Source organism: Pseudochaenichthys georgianus, chromosome 13 (assembly GCF_902827115.2).
Source record: "Pseudochaenichthys georgianus chromosome 13, fPseGeo1.2, whole genome shotgun sequence".
In the NCBI taxonomy this organism is placed as follows: domain Eukaryota; kingdom Metazoa; phylum Chordata; class Actinopteri; order Perciformes; family Channichthyidae; genus Pseudochaenichthys; species Pseudochaenichthys georgianus.
The window spans coordinates 22,534,659-22,543,791 of record NC_047515.1 but is presented as its reverse complement, the minus strand read 5'-3'; positions in this window follow the sequence as shown (position 1 = coordinate 22,543,791).

Genomic DNA, 9,133 nt, shown 5'->3' with positions numbered 1-9,133 from the left:
GCTACAGTATCTATAATAACTGTGGAACTATGGACATACTGAGAGCTGCACTGGCACTGGTGTCTAATTGACTGCAGATCAACCTCAGGCTATTTCCACTCAAAGCGCTTTAACAAACTAACACACTTCCTCTGAAGTTCACAGTGTCCCCAGCCTGCCTCCACACCTGTCCCCTCAGCCTATACTGGAAACTTCCTCTCAGGCCTGTTGCATCATGATAATCATAATTATGCCCTGGAGGATTTGACGATGTTGACTTTCGATAAAAAACGTTCTACCCCTGAGTAAAGAAAGAAAGACTCTAAGTTTAAGTTTATATGCTTATGTTTTAAAACCTTTGGAAGCAATTAAGTTAGATGTCAAATCATTCCTAGATAAGACCATACTCAGGGTTGCCAACTTTGGGTACTTGGCTTGAGTGAGATTTTGATATCATGGGTTTAATTACACATATGCGCACTAAATGACTGGTATCGTGTCAGCAGCGGGACCTTAGAATATATATAGGATATATATACAATATATACAAATACACAATATTGGACACAGACTATAAAGGGCACAAAGTTTCATTCACTAATGAAAGTCAAACACATGTTTGTTTCCACTGTTTTATTGTGTGCCTGTCGCGATAAGCAATTAATTGACTTATCGAACGATAAATAAAAATGAACTAGATAAATTGCCATTTACATGAGGATGTGACTAGCAGTTTGAAAGGATGTACTTGATTTATTATTATATATTATCATTATTTCAGTGGTCTTAAATGGTCATAAAACGGTGCCGACAATATTATCGTTTATCGCAATAATTTCCGGGAAAATGTATCCAACAAAATTAATTATCGTGAGAGGCATTTGTTAATCTCATCTATACATGAAACACACACACACACAAACAAATCTACAGACTTACTCCAAACTGCCAAATATATTAATTAACACACTCTCACTCTCATATACTCTTTGACTCTATTTTTGCCTAGTTGAACAATAAGCAGCAGACTTTTACTTTTTTATCATTTCTACTGGATCTTAGATCTGCGCATGCGCAATACGGGTCGGGGATTGACCAACCGGCTCCCACTGCTCTGCTGTCTGTTAACGTTGTTAAGAGTGGTGGGGGCGGGGAGGGAGCGGATCGACAGCTTGAGCAGCTGTCAACTCACATTGTAAATAGAGTGGCGAAGTCCCTCCCCTTCCGGTGGACCTCCATGGGACCTTATTTGGGAAAAATTATATATTGAAGTCAATGGAGAGAGAAAGATTATCTTTCGATCCCATTTGAATTGTGCCACGAATTACACATATGATGTTTGTCAATTTAAAAGATTATTTTGCAAGTCAAACAAACTAAAATGTGTCGTAAAACTCTGAAGTAACACTTTTGTTTGTGTGAAACGCTGAATGAACTAGCAGAACAACACACGTCACCAAGATGGCCGTCACTACTGTGTTGTCAACAAAAGGATTGACTACCCTCACTATCAACACAATGAAAGACGTCCAGAAGAATGTTATGCAAAGCTGCCTGCCTGCCTGCCTTCCTTTGATTCTCTCTGAACTGCCTGGTCTTTTTAATGTTTAATGTCAACCATTTGTGCAGATAGCGTGAAGTAGAAAAGATCGCAGATGCTAATGTTGCGTTAGCATTTCTCCCCCGGGCTTAAATTGTGTATTATAGAATGATCACACCGGTGACAGTACTCTTCAAAGGGTTCACGAAATATGACTAGGCCTACTACTCTTACTGTTTAACATGTTGGGTTACTTAATGTTACTTCATGTTAAAGAGCAACTTCCAGGTTAAAGACACCTGTGATTAAATGTGTAGGAAAATGATGAATACACTAGATTTTCAAAAAAATATACAGAAATATACACAACAGTGACATCTGGCGTCGTTTTTGTAAGAAATGTTCACTTCCGCATAAAAAAGCCTCGGCACATGACCTCCCGCGTGTGACGTAACAAAGGGTAAACAAGGGGAAGAGCGGCCGGTGTAACGTATTAATAAACATGGATCCCAATGCTAGTTTCGACACAGAAGACACAGAATAAGTTGAACATGAATATTCGAATGCATACAGTATGACGGACCACAACTGTGATGGAAACCTCTGTGCAGCAATGCAGAGCCAAGGCTCAGGAAATGTTGGAAGCAGGAGCAGCTTTAGTCAAACACTGTTATTTATTGAGAGTATGATATGGCCGGAGAGATCACAAAGTATATCACACTTTCATGTGGGCCACCTAGCAATCTCTGAAGACAAAGCGTGGAAACTGGAATCTCTATATCTAAAAAGGAGGGGCCTACAAAGCCCGCCTATCCTTAATCATTAGCAGACATTGGAACAAAGACCCGATTGTGTTACAAACTCAAATGATCCAACCTCCTCCCCCACAGGAAGGCAGAGGACCTCTTGACCTGTGTCCTCCTCAAGTTACAGGCAGGAGCATATCTTTGTAATAACAGTTTCTCAGAAAAGCTCTAGACACAAAGAGATCGGATTAAAATATTCTCTGACAACAACCTTATAATTATGAGCCTGCTAGGCGTCCATGAGACCAGGAGCAGCCAAGGATTAGAAGAAATAATGGCCATCGGAGATAAATTGAGCTGTGGTGTGAGGAGAACCGCCCCTGCGAAACGTATAGTTCCCCATGGTACTGTGACCATCATGGTATTTTGTGGTCAACCATGGTATTACCATGGTTGACCATGGTCACCATGGTATTCCATTGCCAACCATGGTAATACCATGGTTGACCACAAAATACCATGATGGTCACAGTACCATGGGGAATAAACCATGGTCTACCATGGTCAACCATGGTCAGCCTTCCGTGGTCAAAATGTCATCTCCAGAAACCATGGTCAACCATGGTCAGCCATTTGAATATTTGAACCATGGTCTCAAGAAACCATGGTCTACAGAAACCATGGTCGACAATCATTCTAATGAGGCTCATGCAGGCACCGTCACCTGATGAATGTAGTCTTTACATTTTCACCAACTGTTTAATGAGCATTTAATGAGCAATTTATGTCACATTCATAAACTAGTCACATTAATAAAATAGACTTCAAATTGTGATCAGATTCTCAACTTAGTTAATTTAGTAAGTCAGTTTAACTTTATGTAGAGATATTAAACTATGCAGAGTTCAAATTAATGTCAGGAATGTCATCCAACTCAGGAATGGCACCTATTATCATTGATTAGGAAGCAAAAGTCATAATTCAAGACATCAGAAACTGGAAACTGGGGTGAAATTCAATAGTGTACACCAGGGATCACCAACTACATTTGTCCAAGGGCTGAAATGTAACCAATAGACACTATCGCGGGCCAGCGATTTTTTTATAGCCCAGAATTTTATAAGTAGTATTCAGATTACTTTTGGAATACTTTCTTTTTCCATAACAGATGGGTATGTTTTGGAGAACAGGAGACACTTCTTTTACTGTTTTAATGGCTTATCAAGAACTCAAACACGACATCTTGGTGTCATTCTGGACAGCTCTCTCATCTGCACCCCACATAAAAAACATCACCCGGACTGCATTCTTTGTACTGTCTTAAAACCTTTCCTTGGAATATGTTATGAATTGTAAGGTGTCCTTGGGTGCTTTGAAAGGCGCCCCTAAATAGAATGAATTGTCATTATTATTTATTATCTGAAACGATGTAATAACTTTTAAAACGTTGTCACTTGTCCCATGCATTCAGCAGCAGCAGGCCATTCACTTTGATTTCATCCCGTTATGAAATGTCATCATTTCGACAATAAAGAAATGCTACATAAACGTTATCTTGCACATTTTATCTAACCATCTCCGTTTCTAACATTCAATATATTTTAAAAGAGATCTCTCTCTCTCATCTGCGTGCGGGGGCGGGGCCTCACAGACACGCTGCATCTCTCTCTCGCTCACAGACATGCTGCAGCGCTGTGCAGTGTGCACACAGTTCTGCCGGTAATGAATATTAGGATACATTTTGTGAGGAAACTTTTCCACCAATAATTCCAATAAGTATTCCAAAATGTATTCACTTCAGGTTTACGAAAGTAACTGAAATCAGATTACTCGTTTTTCAAATGTAACGCCAGCTGAATACAGTTAACCTACTTGATTTTTGTATTCTGATTACGTAACGCCATTATGTATTCCGTTACAACCCAACCCTGCTTCTAGGCTACTGTCCGGCAGCTCCAGCCTCTCTGTTGGACTCTGTCGCAGCGGGGCTACTGCTGTGGTGCGGAGTGCATTAATCAGACTCTTCACAACGAAGGATCACTTCTTCTTCAGGGGAGGGAAGGTTTTGCAGTACGCAGTCTACTGTCCCGCAGCTGCTGCCTCTCTGTTGGACTCCGGTACTGCACCTTACTCACGAGACGTTGTAAACAAAGAAATGGGTGGGGGGCGAACGCAGTAACCACTCCGCCAACGCCACAGTCACCCCCGTCGTGTAGGCCGGATGAGAATGTCTGGCGGGCCGGATGTGGCCCGCGGGCCGCCGGTTGGTGGTCACTGGTGTACACATTAACATGATTAAAGTGACATTTTAGTATGATTTATAGATTCTGAGCAGGCATAATACTGTAAGCTATCACATTTTGAATGACATACTTATTATCACATTACCGGTACTTATTGACAACACTAACACATCATAATTGAATTATCACATAAATGATAAACAAAAATGATCACATATTAATTGTCTGTCCAGGACTAATGATAAAGTATCCCATAATTATTGACTGTCTGACCAGGTTGTAAAGTATCACATATTGACTGTCTGTCCAGGACTGGTTGAAGGTTTTGATGCCAACTTGTTTTCATTTAAACACAGAATGACCATGCAGGTTCGGTATCTGCACTGTAAAAAAAGATCGTAATGTTACAAGAAATAACTGTACATTTTTATAGTAATTATCATGTTTTTTTAAATAACTTGCAAAATCCTGTAAAATGACAGATATTACCTATAAATTAACAACCCAAAAAAATGATTTGGACAATAACAACAAATAACGTTTATTTCCTTTTTTTTACAGTAAATGTACTATATAATATTTACAGTATTTTTGCACTTTCAGAAAATACATGCAGATGTACGTAAAATAAAATGTTTTTATCTGTAATTAAATATGTAACTCGTAATATAAATATGTATGACTATTATAAGACTTTAAGATTGTCTTTGTCATTTTAAGGTAAACATAAAACTGTAAAAAAAAGCGTAAAATAAAAAAAACGTAACATGTAAGTAAAACATTTTTACATAAATCATTTTCTCAATATTCGATTGAATCCACCACAAAATATCCAATGTTGAAACAAAAGTAAATAAATATGTTTTCATGTAATTCCTAATTACTATATTGTAAACATCTACAGTTGACAATATCATTACAAAAATTCAGAATTCAGCCAAAACATGGCAGACAAGTCAGGCATGTTTGGAATGAGTCCACAACACTCCTGATTGGTTAATATAAACATCATCGAAGAAACCTGCCAATGAGAACTGTCCGCGCCTGTCGTTCACATTTGAAACATCCAAGTCAGTTTGAGCGGGTCTCCTCCTGCTGGAGCTACAGCTGTCTGTATGTCTGCTACAGGAGTTTATGGATTAATATCGGGATCGTTTTACATCTACACGTTAAATATGAGCATCGGGACGTCAACAAAGAACAGAAGACTTGAGATCTGGTGAGTCCTGCAACTGTAATGGAATTAAACATGTATTTAGATAATCCTTAGTTTGTGAATGTTTTATTTTTTATTTAAGGTTACGTTTCTTCTTCTAGTTAGCTGAGTTTCTTCCCGTTAAGTTGGTATGCATCATTAATAGGTTGTTAAATGTTAAGAAGCCCTGAGATGCTGTTTCTTGCAAGATGTTGCGCCCGGGAAACCCGGCTTAACGTGTGGCTGCTAACGTTAGCTTACAACTTATTGCAGTGCTGCCCCCCCCACCCTCTCGTCTCCAACACTGGAGAATTACACATAAACATGCAGAGGGGTATCACAGTGTTGTCGCCAAGTTTAATGTAAAGTTTCACAGCTTTCTTACAGCGGAATCTAGTTTGTTAATGTTCAGTAGCCAACAGCTAGCATAGCATAAACAGCTAACCGCTAACGTTCGGCTAACTTGCTAGTTAGCTCCGCTCTATATATTACACGCTAACATGACTAGCTAATGTCACACTGTGAACTAAAATACTTTTTGTATTACTACATCATACATGCTTGGTCCAAATCACTGCTAAAATTAATTATTTTTGAAAATGTATAGTAAAGAAACACTCAGCCATGCATGAAATAACAAAGCAAAATAATATGGGTAATGTTTGAGCCATGTTGTGCCTTAGAAGTGTAGTGATACAAACATGATTTTTATTCAAAAAGTAAGAAAGGGAAAAATTAGAATTGGTGTTGATCCAAAACATGTTAATTGAAGAATACCTGGAATCCTGAATGGTTCAAGTAATTTATTGCAAAGATATTTACAATTAAAACTAATTCGGGTCACTTTTGACACATGTTGGTTGTATGTTGTGTAACACAGGGTTAACATGACAGCTGTGATGTTCACTCTTTTGACAGAGCACCAGTGGACAGTGAGGACTATGGAAGAGAAGATGTGATGGCTTTGTGTGGAAAGCTGCTGAAGCCAGCCTGTGTCCCTCTCATCAGTCTCTCCAGGCAGCACCCAGCTATTATTCCATTTTGCAGATGAAAAGACTTTGATATGTGAGTAATCACTAACTTGTGTCTAACATAATATTGAATGTGGTTTAGTAAAGTATTTAAAAATACCCCACATTGTACATGTACAGGACAATCAGACCTTGTTCAACAAAGATCATCAGACAATTGTTTTGTCTTTGAGGTACAGCCGTAGCAGAGAGTCTGAGTTTGATGAAAACACTAACATTTTATTTAGTGTTGTTTAATCAATCAATATTTACTGGTCTTGAATTTCCTCACTGGATTACAAAATGCTCGAATCTTATTGTACAGGGACATTATGCAGATGTCATCACCTGAAGATGAAAATATAGATTCATCGATATGTACCATTTTAAGGAAATAGACTGTTAGTGGTATTGACCGAAGCTCCGCAGCTGTAGCTAGGCGCTGCTAATGAAAACTCAAGTGCTACATTTGTTGGTTTTTCTTTTTTATTAAGAATTGACCAAGCATATCTTCCTCTTCGAAATCCCAGTTGTACTTCGCTAACACTCAGTGCCTGGGAGGGTGCGTTTGATTGTTCCCATAATAGTGTGTGTGTGCGCTTGTGCTTCAAAGGTCCATCATACAAGATGTAGGGGATCTATTGGCAGCTGCTGATAATAACATACATCATTATGGTTTACTAATAGTTATCACTTCACTTCCTCCTCCAGCACCTGGACACAGCAGGAACCTACGCCAGGATCCTGTTTGTGGACTTCAGCTCTGCCTTCAACACAACCCTCTGGCTGGAGGCTGCGCTCCATCAGGACCAACACCTCTCTCCATCAGGACCAGAACCTCTCTCCATCAGGACCAACACCTCTCTCCATCAGGACCAACACCTCTCTCCATCAGGACCAAAACCTCTCTCCATCAGGACCAGAACCTCTCTCCATCATGACCAACACCTCTCTCCATCAGGACCAGAACCTCTCTCCATCAGGACCAACACCTCTCTCCATCAGGACCAACACCTCTCTCCATCAGGACCAGAACCTCTCTCCATCAGGACCATAACTCTCTCCATCAGGACCAGAACCTCTCTCCATCAGGACCAACACCTCTCTCCATCAGGACCAGAACCTCTCTCCATCAGGACCAGAACCTCTCTCCATCAGGACCAGAACCTCTCTCCATCAGGACCAACACCTCTCTCCATCAGGACCAACACCTCTCTCCATCATGACCATAACCTCTCTCCATCAGGACCAGAACCTCTCTCCATCAGGACCAACACCTCTCTCCATCAGGACCAACATCTCTCTCCATCAGGACCATGAACCTCTCTCCATCAGTACTGGTGGTATGGTAGACCATGGTTAGACCATGGTAGACCATGGTTTATGACCATGGTAGACCATGGTTTATTGGGACCATGGTAGACCATGGTTTATATCAGTGCTCTACCATGGTTGACTGTGGTGCCATATCCCAACCATGGTCTACCATGGTCAACCATGGTTATACCATGGTTAAATGAACCATGTTCTACCATGGTAGACTACCATGGTCTACAATGGTTCATTTCGCAGGGGCAGTGGAGAACTGGGCAGCTATATTGGTGAGTGAGCTACAGACGTTAGCTACAGAATGTTAGCTAACGTCACATCACAACATTGTGAAGTTAGCTATCATATATCAGACTATAACTAAAGTAGCATTGATAATATAGTAACGTTACTGGCAGGACTGTTGATACTGATCCATAACAGAAACTAATGTGCAAGTATCAGCCGTATCTCGCGTTACCTAATGCAAATCCACACTACGTTACGGTGCTGTACCGGAGGGGAGAGAGAGAGCAGGGAAGTTAGGGAAACTGTGGACTTGATGTCCTGACAGGCTGGTATTTGTGCAACCTGCACAAACACAATACTGCACCATGATTACAAATGGTGAAATACAATGTAAAACTACCGAAAAATACCAGCTCACTAAAACACAACCGCTCAACTCAACGCAACTACTAACTATACCCGCGGTCAGAGAGTGGAGATGTTTACCCTTTGTGATGTAATATGACGCATTTGACGTATGACCTTAAAAAAAAGCCGTTTTTAAGAGCAGAGCTCAAAATTGCTCCTTTCCCTCTGAATTCCTACCCTTATGTCTCATAAAACATATCAAATCCTATTCACTTTTTTAATTGTAATTTTCAAGCAAGTTTAAGCATAAATGTAGAAAAAACTAAAACCTGCAAGATGCTCTTTAGGGCTAATACAAATGACAAGGCTGTAATGCTAACTAACGTGCTAGCTACTAGCTAACTTGATCCAGCCACTCCTGGTCCTTTCATCAGACGGGAAGCGAAAGAACGAGCAAGACCCATTGCTGGTATGATAACAACCTGGTACTAAGCACACAGGCATCTTGTTAAAGT